Source organism: Diabrotica undecimpunctata, chromosome 1, assembly GCF_040954645.1.
Source record: "Diabrotica undecimpunctata isolate CICGRU chromosome 1, icDiaUnde3, whole genome shotgun sequence".
NCBI lineage: Eukaryota > Metazoa > Arthropoda > Insecta > Coleoptera > Chrysomelidae > Diabrotica > Diabrotica undecimpunctata.
This window is the reverse complement of record NC_092803.1, coordinates 76,237,363-76,246,383: the sequence shown is the minus strand read 5'-3', so window position 1 is coordinate 76,246,383 and position 9,021 is coordinate 76,237,363.

The window sequence follows — 9,021 nt, the reverse complement described above, 5'->3', positions numbered from 1 at the left end:
GGTTTTATATAATGCTTACTAGGTATAATTATCAAGTTTAAATAAGTTAAATAGAGGTAAATGTTAAAATTCTATATATTTTCACAATAGTGACACTTCTGATGGTGATAATAAACCCTCCGATAATGGATACTATAAAAAAAAAAGAAGAATTTGCTAAACATTATAAAAAGCGTAAAATTATTTCAAGCGTAATCATTCACAATCAAAATATTGCATTTTTTTCGTTATTATTTAAATCATTAAACCAGCGACCTGAGCAAATTTTACACACAAACTATTAGCAATAAACTTACGCATGATAGACTTTAAATTTGTCACTTTTGTAGCATTTATATTAGATACCTACCATAATAACATTACATGTTCCCAAAACTATACAGCACTGCCTCAGGGTTCTACATGAAGTTATACACTTTTTAAGACATGTTCTCTTGAAACATAAAAAGTCATTTGGTTCTGGTAATAGATTTGTGGAATTTATAGAATATGAGAACAGGGACCTACATAGTAATACAAAATTTGACTTAAAATTTTAACAAATGTCAGGCAGGGATAGATATTCTATCTAATTGGAAGATTTCCCATATAAATACTATATACAACAAGAGAAACAGGAAACAGAATATCAATTATCTAGATTGCAGTGAAACAGTTCCCGTAAATAAACTTTGAGATGAGTGTCAGAGTTTTAAGAGGCAAACTCAATTTGAATAAGTTTGAGTGATTCCAATATCTAGTCTTGCGATTGCAAAAGATTTCGTTTCATATATGATACACTCTATATAGGATATACTCCCCTACCAATCTCATCTTTATTATTTTTTTGCACTGGTCTTTCCAAATTCTGAAGTACTCATGGCTTAAAAATGTTTAGAACAGCTATTCATATTTTTTGGTAGCACAGCCGACTGTACATCTTCAAAAATAGCACTCAGGCGAACTAGGCCAGAATTATATTCCAAAAAAATACGAAATCAGCCTAACAGTTAAGATTTTTCATTACCAAAAATCCAAGTGATGTCTTTAAGCCAAACTAAATGAATAAATTCAACTCTTGATCTTAGGTGACATATTTGAAAACTTAGATAGCTACGAATTCTCCAAATGTGTTATTAAAAGATTGCCATGTGGTATAAAAGGGATGTCAGAGGGTTTATTAACTATTAGTCACTACTTTACATTTTAACTACTGTATTTATTTCTATATATTAGGTGAACGATTGTTTACAATATCAGCGGCAACGTATTATCGTGTCTTTTCAAGGTTAGCTTAAACGTTATTGTTTATGAATGAAAGACACTGTATGGGCCACCAATACGCACGTTCAATTCGGCTCAATGGATTAATTGTTAAACATATTTCTTTTTATGTTAATAGTGAATTTTTTCTATTATAATTTAAGAATATTTTCCGTTTTAATGAGGGGTTAAAACCCTACTACACAAATAGTCAAATATACGTACGTACCTTGTAATCATTTAAATCAAAACAACCTTTCATTTAGTTTCGTTTCCTTTAATAAAACCCTTATTTTCTCTTCCTTTTGTTATGTTACATTTTTAATATAAATCGTCAATAATTTCAAAAGGTATATTATTCCTTATACGGCATCAAAGAGAAACTTTTCCTTACAATAACCCGGTACACCTGCACTTGTGGTGAACATCATAAAAAATTTAAACTCAAATTTCTCTGTAATTTACGACCGACACGAAAGATATATTACAATTTCCGAGTTTTATAGTTAACAATCTCATTTTTGTCACGAAATGCCATTTTCGCTTAACCCTCTCGTTTGTGAATTACCCAATTTTATATACACATTGATATTTTATTCTACCCTTATTTAGTTTAGTGTATCCTTTCCATCTGTAGTAATAATTAGAGTTATGAGTTTTGACAACAACTCTATATAACAACCTAATCTATTTCATAATTTTTAGCTTAAATTTACAGAGTGCGATGATTGGTGTATTGTACTGAAATGCTGAAATATTGCAATGAAACTGAATGACAAAATTCTAACAACGCTAGATAAATTTTGATGAAATTAACTGAATATTAAGCAGTTAAAAAAAGAAAAAAACAATAAATGAATTTTGAATAATCAAAGTGGATTTTTGAACTAAAAGGGATAAAAATAAAAATTAATCTATTAAGGGAAGTGATATGATATAAGTCAATCCCAAAATATAAGACCCCAGCTTAAAAAGAGGGATGCCAAACAATACATAGTGGTAAACCGTTAGAAGAGATATGTCTTAATAATGAAATTCAAGTTGGTATGAATTCAATCTACAAAAATTTCTAGAAATCTAATAAGGTTGACGTTTCGGCGTAGAGAGAAAGGAAAAGAGAATGATACTAATATAAAATATATTATTTAAAAGTCATAATCTATAAAATCTATCATGGAAAATTCTCCGTATAGGAGGTCACATAATTAAACCTTATGTGGGGGCCTTGTAACTGGATCCCTACATTCGAGGGTTGGAAATCTTTTGATTCCAAGCCTTACTTCAAAGGACTTGTGAGTGGATGTATCTCCATAGGTTTGGTTCTTCAGTGACCGTTGAAGGATAAGGATTGTTAATGTGAGCAAATATAACTCCAGAGAAATAAAATCACCTTTAGTTTATCGACTTATAATTAACTATTTTTAGAGTAAAGAGGTTCAAAACGACCGTAGCTGACAGTACAATATCAAATAATTCTTTCTTTATCACACGTAAAAGAGAAAACCGTATTTATGAGAAAAAATGCCCGATTTCGGAGTAGAGAAATATTTTATATATGAATTGAGAGTGTTTTAAAATGCACATGCCTCAAGGGCGTGTGAGAACGAACTGATAAAATAATACTTGGTGCGTAAAAGTGTAGATTACCCCTCTTGTATTTAGGTGTGAAAACTATTTAAGAGGCTGTGGTGCCAATCAGTCGGGTATCCCGAGCAAACTTCATAAAGTGACTATTTTACTTATTCTACACTAAGAAAAGTGTAAAGAACTATATTTTTATTTTATATTTTAAAATGATATGTTCATTTCTGGAACATAGACTGCCCGCGTTGAAGTATTTACTTCAAAACGAAAGAAAGAGTGATTTGAGAAAGTAAGCAAACTTAACTTAAATGTAATTTAAGAAATAACTATTCCTAAACTAGAGTAATACATATAAATGTGACAAAATTTAAAATTTTAATTTTCTACTTTGTCCACAGGAAGAGGACAGAGTTTTGTAATGGGTCTGTTGAAATATCCATCTCTAGTCTTTATTTTAACACTACGGACCTTATCGTCCTTAGCAGTAAACAATTCAACAATTCTTGCCAATGGCCAGTGTAGGGGTGGAACTTTATCTTCCTTTAATAGAACTAAGTCGTTAACTTCAAGATTCTTCTGCGGTGTTAACCACTTGGGGCGATTCTGAAGTTGATTAAGGTAATCAATTTTCCAGCGTTTGGCAAATGATTGCTGAATCTTCATGTAGTTTTGCCAAATTGTTAATTTATTGTCAGGTATTTCCGTCACTATCTCTTCAGGAAATGACGTAATTGGTTTTCCAATTAGGAAATGTCCTGGAGACAATGTGTTAAAGTCATTTGGATCATTTGACATAGCACAAAGAGGGCGTGAGTTTAGTACTGCTTCTATTTGTGCGAGAACTGTGCTAAAGGCTTCAAAAGTTAAAGTGGTATTGCCTAAAAGCCTTAAAATGTGATATTTGGCACTTTTTATGGCTGCCTCCCAAATTCCACCATGATGCGGAGAATGGGCTACAATAAATTTCCATTGGATTTCAGAAGAGGAGAGAAAATTGAATATGGACTCAGAGGTTTCCTTTTGTTTAAGAAATAGTGCAACTTCCCTCAACTGATTTCTAGCTCCTAGAAAATTAGTGGCGTTATCTGAGTAGATAATTTGTGGACAGCCTCTCCTACTGATGAATCTTTTTAAAGCAAGTAAGAAACTTTCGGTGGAGAGACCTGTGACTAATTCGATGTGCACTGCACGAGTAACCATACATACGAACAACGCTATGTAGGATTTTATTTTTGGAGCCTTTCTTAAATTGGAGCTTTTTATAAGAAATGGACCACCAAAGTCTAGACCAACATTGGTAAATGGAGGGGAGAAACATGAACGTTCCCGTGGTAAATCAGCCATTAACTGTGTGGCTGTCTTTGCTTTAAATTTAAAACAATCGTGACATTTATTAATTATTCTTTTAGTTTCTTTGAGACCATTTAGACACCAATATCTTAAACGAAAATTGGAAAGAGTATTTTGAGGGCCTGCATGACATAATCTTATATGTTCTCTATGCAGCATTAATTTTACTATGTGATTATGAGAGGGTAGAAGTAATGGATACTTCTGTTCATATGGGACGTGTGAGTACCTTAGACGACCACCTACACGAATCATTTGCTGATTATCTATGAATGGGTTGAGTTTTAAAATTGTTCTATTTGAAATTATCTCCTTATTTTTAAGACAAGAAAATTCTCGAAAAAAGTGTGCCTTTTGCAAAAGTTTTAATATTAAATTTTCAGCATTTTTTAATTCTGAAACAGAGAAGGGTCCAACATATTTTTCATTTGGAAACTTGAAATTGTGAATGTACCTGAGAATAAGTGTGATACTGCGTTGTAGTTTTGAGAAGTTTGAAAATTTGAGAGATAAATTTTCAATGAAACTTTGAATGAACAATGAAAAGACTTTCTTGTGCTAGATGAACTATTTTCTTTTCCTCGGGTATTTTACTTAATTTGGTTTTGAATCATAAGAAGTTAAATCTAAGTCATAATTAAGTAGAAATGAGGGACCTTGAAACCAAAATTTTGAGTTTAGAAGTTCAGGAGCAGACATGCCTCTTGACGCAATATCTGCGGGGTTTTGTTTTGACTTTATATATCACCACTTAAATTGTGGGTTTCCTTGTATTTCAGAAACTCTATTTGCAACAAACTGTGACCATCTCGAGCTATGTGAGCCTAACCAAGCAAGTACGATTTCTGAGTCCGTCCAGCAGTTTATTGAGTCTATTTGAGTTAATTTATTATTTAGAATTTTAACTATTCTTTTAGTGAGTTTGCTGCATAAAACAGCACCCATAAGTTCTAACTTAGGTAAAGTTAATGTTTTTATTGGAGCTACCCTACTTTTAGAGGTGATGAGTGTGGAAGAGACATTTCTTGAGCTATAAGTAACTCTAATATATATGCAGCTGGCGTATGCCTTTTCACTAGCGTCGGAAAATGCGTGTATTTGTATACTACATATATAATTTTCAATAAAAAAAGGTCTGTGAATTTTTAAATGTTTTAGTGCTGAAATATGTTTGAGAAAATTTAACCATTCATTTAAGAGTGTAGAGTCTAAACTTTCATTCCACTGAATTTTTGAAAGCCAAATTTTTTGCATTATTATTTTTGCAGTTACTATTACAGGATTAATAAATCCCTTGGGGTCGAAAAAACTTGCGATTATCGAGAGCACTTGTCTCTTAGTGTAGGAATCTTTTATTTCGATTTCTGGCACTGAAATAGAGAAACTATCTAATTTGGAGTCCCAACAAAGACCTAATATTTTATTGGAATGATTTTCTGAAGATATAACATACGTAGAGTCAGTTGAAAATTGTGAAATATTTTCTAAAAATTGTGGTGAATTTGAGCACCATTTGTGAAGAGATATGCCTGCCTTTTGTAGCAGTGCAGTGATTTGCTCATACGCAAGTGTGAGTGTTTCAATACTATTTGTACCATATAGTATGTCATCAATATAGCAAAAATTAATGAGCATATCATGAGCGAGAGGATATTCTTCCTTATGCATGTTTGCGAGTTCAATTAAACATCGTGTGCTAAGGAAGGTAGCTGGTTTCGTTCCATAGGTAACCGTTTCCAATTGTATACATTTTAACGGCTCCGAGGGAGAGTTGCACCACAAAATATTTAATAAGAAAGTTTGGTTGGGGTTAATTCTGATTTGTCTAAACATCTTTTTTATATCAGATGTGAACACATACTTAAAAAGTCTAAAATTGACTAAAGTGTCAAATAGTTCTGGTTGTGTGGTATAACCCTTTAACATAATATCATTAAGGCTAAAATCAGAAGTGGTTTTCATGGATGCGTCAAAAACTACGCGCAAACGAGTTGTGAGAGAAGTGTCTTTTTCTACACTGTGGTGAGGCAAGAAATATTTGTTTTCTGAGTGTACATTCTGCAGAGACAACGGAACATATTTTGCATGTCCTAATTCAACATACTCGTCTATAAAAGATTTATATTGTTTGTAAAGAGAATCATTTTTTGAGAATTTGTTCTCCAAATTTAGAAATCGCCTTCGCGCCATTTGGAAAGAGTCGCCCAATTTATTATTTTCATTAGGCGTGCATAGGGGTAAATCTACTTGGAACTGTCCATTCGGTAGGATTTGTGTTGTGGCTTTAAATATTTTCTCAGCCTTTTCATCATCAGGACTTAAACGCTTTATTTCGGGAACTTCTTCAATGTCCCAAAACCTTTGGAGAAGATTATTTATATTTTCTTCTTCAGTGTGAGATTGAACAAATAAAGAAATATGATTCGGGTGTGAATAGTTACAGTTTGAGTGAGAGTGCATCTTTTTCTTAGATGAAACTTGTGGAGATAAGTTACCGAACATGACATATCCTAAATGAGTGTTTTGAAGCACTGGAAGACCTGCTCCAATATGAATTAAACCATCCTTTAATAGATCACAGTAAATTTCTGCACCTAATAAGAGATCGATTCTTCCTGGGGAGGAGTAAGAGGGATTACTGAGCTTTATGCCAGCTGGTATTTTTATTTTGCTACGATCTAGAGGTACCTGAGGTATTTTACACGTAATATTATCCAAAACTGCACATGATACTTCAAATTTCATATCATTGTTTTTATATGGGAAAAATTCAATGTTTACCATTTCATTTGAGATGGAACAATTTTGAGAGATTGTGGAAATTTGTAATCTTTTATTAGTGGTAGAGTAATTTTGTTTATTTACTAAATCTTTTGTTGCAAAGCTCGATTGAGATCCATTATCGAGAAGACATCTTGCGTGTACAGGTTGTCCACTTTTAGAGTAAATTGTTACCAGCGCTGTGGCTAGCAAAACTTCGTTTTTTGGATTGAAAGTGGAGAGAGAAAAGATGCAAGATGAATTTTGACTTTGTGTGTCTGAGAGTAGACAATATTCATTTGTCTGAGTGCTTAAGTGAGTAGAAGTGTTTGGTGATTCATTTTATGAATGTGGAGAATTAATTCTTTGAGTAACTTGGGCATTATTACTCCTTTGAGGAACATAAAAATGACTTTGAGAAATATGTGGTGTACTATGGCGAGTTTGTGAATCACCCTGTATACTTGCGGACGATTGAGAGGTTTGTGGTGCATTAAAGCGCGATTGTTGTCTATTGGCGTGACTTTGATTACCATCATGTGAATTTGAAGCACTTTGATTGCTTCGAGTGGGAGAGAATACATTATTTTCATGAGTGTGAGAAAATGATTTTCTTCATGCAGAAGTGTATTGTGCCTTTTATTGCAAATTTTACATGTGTATTTAGAGATGCATTTATCAGTAAAATGCTTAGTGCCAAAACAGTTTCTGCAAAGCTGTGCTTGCTTTACAAAATTAAACCTTTCTCGAGAATTTGTGTCTTTAAATAAGTTACACTGATATATTTTATGACCAGTTTGTTTACAAAATATGCAATTTTCATAGCTAGATTTATTATTATTTATAGTGGAGATATGAGCAGTTTTTTGAGTGACTTTATTATTAAACTTTGACTGAGTTTCAGTGTAATTAAGTTTCTCTAAAACATCACATCTTTTTTCTAGAAATTCAAAAAATTGTTTGAGTGTTGGAACATTCTTAGAACCTACTTCATATTCAAAAGCCTTGTGAGAAGCAAAATCTATTTTTTCTAAAAATATTTCTATTAAAAGGAGGTCCCAATGTTCAATTGGAACTTCGAGATTACTAAGAGCTTGAAGCGTTTGCTTCCTGTGTACAAGAAAATCTCTTAGTACCTGAGGAGTGCATTTAACTAGAGATTGAGACTTTAACAGCTTTTTTATAAGAGTACTAATCACTCGTGATTTGTCATCATATCTTTCTTTTATGGTTTTTATAGCGATAGCAAAATTTGCATCTACTACTTCGATACTGCTAATTAAGTTTAAAGGTTCTCCTTTGAGGAAGGATTTTAAATATATAAACTTTTGTACATTATTTAAACTTGAATTGTTTGTGATCAGAGTTTCAAATAGTTGAAAAAATTCATTGAATTCTGAGAAATTGCCGGTAAAGGTTTTCATGCCAATTTCAGGCAGCCTCGCACTGGAAACAGCATTATTATTTGAGCTAGGTACTTTATTTTCTGTTAAATTTAATTCTATTATTTTTCTTTGCAAACCTTTGAGTGTGTTGAAGTATTTTTCTTCAACATTTGCTCGATCAGCTGATTGTTGGTCGCTGTCATCAGTCTGTTCGATTTCTAATTGAATTTGTTCATATTGTGTGAAAAAATTAAAAAGTTTTTCTTTCCTATTTTCAAAATCAAGTATTTCGTTTTCTGTGTCTTTATTGGCTATAAACCATTCTGAGATACGTGTAATTGATGCTTTAAGTGATTTGCGCTTTTTCTTTAAAGCTTCCATTTTTTATTTAAAAGTGAATTTATTTGCAAATATATGCTGAGCGAGAAATAAGAGTGAATGATTTTGTTTAGTGTAAATGTCTTTTTCAACTAAGACGCGATTTTAATTTTAATAGAGTATTTTTACTAGAGTGATAAATAAATATTTTTCTTGAGAGCGGGCTGTGAGACAATCTGTATAATAAATAATTGTCAGCTATCTTTAGCGATATTGAGAAGAAAGATCTGTTGTCAAATCAAAGCCATTAGTTAATATAAATATTAATAAACAAATAAAAGTCGAGACAAATATCTACCAAATATAAATGTGTGCATGCAGT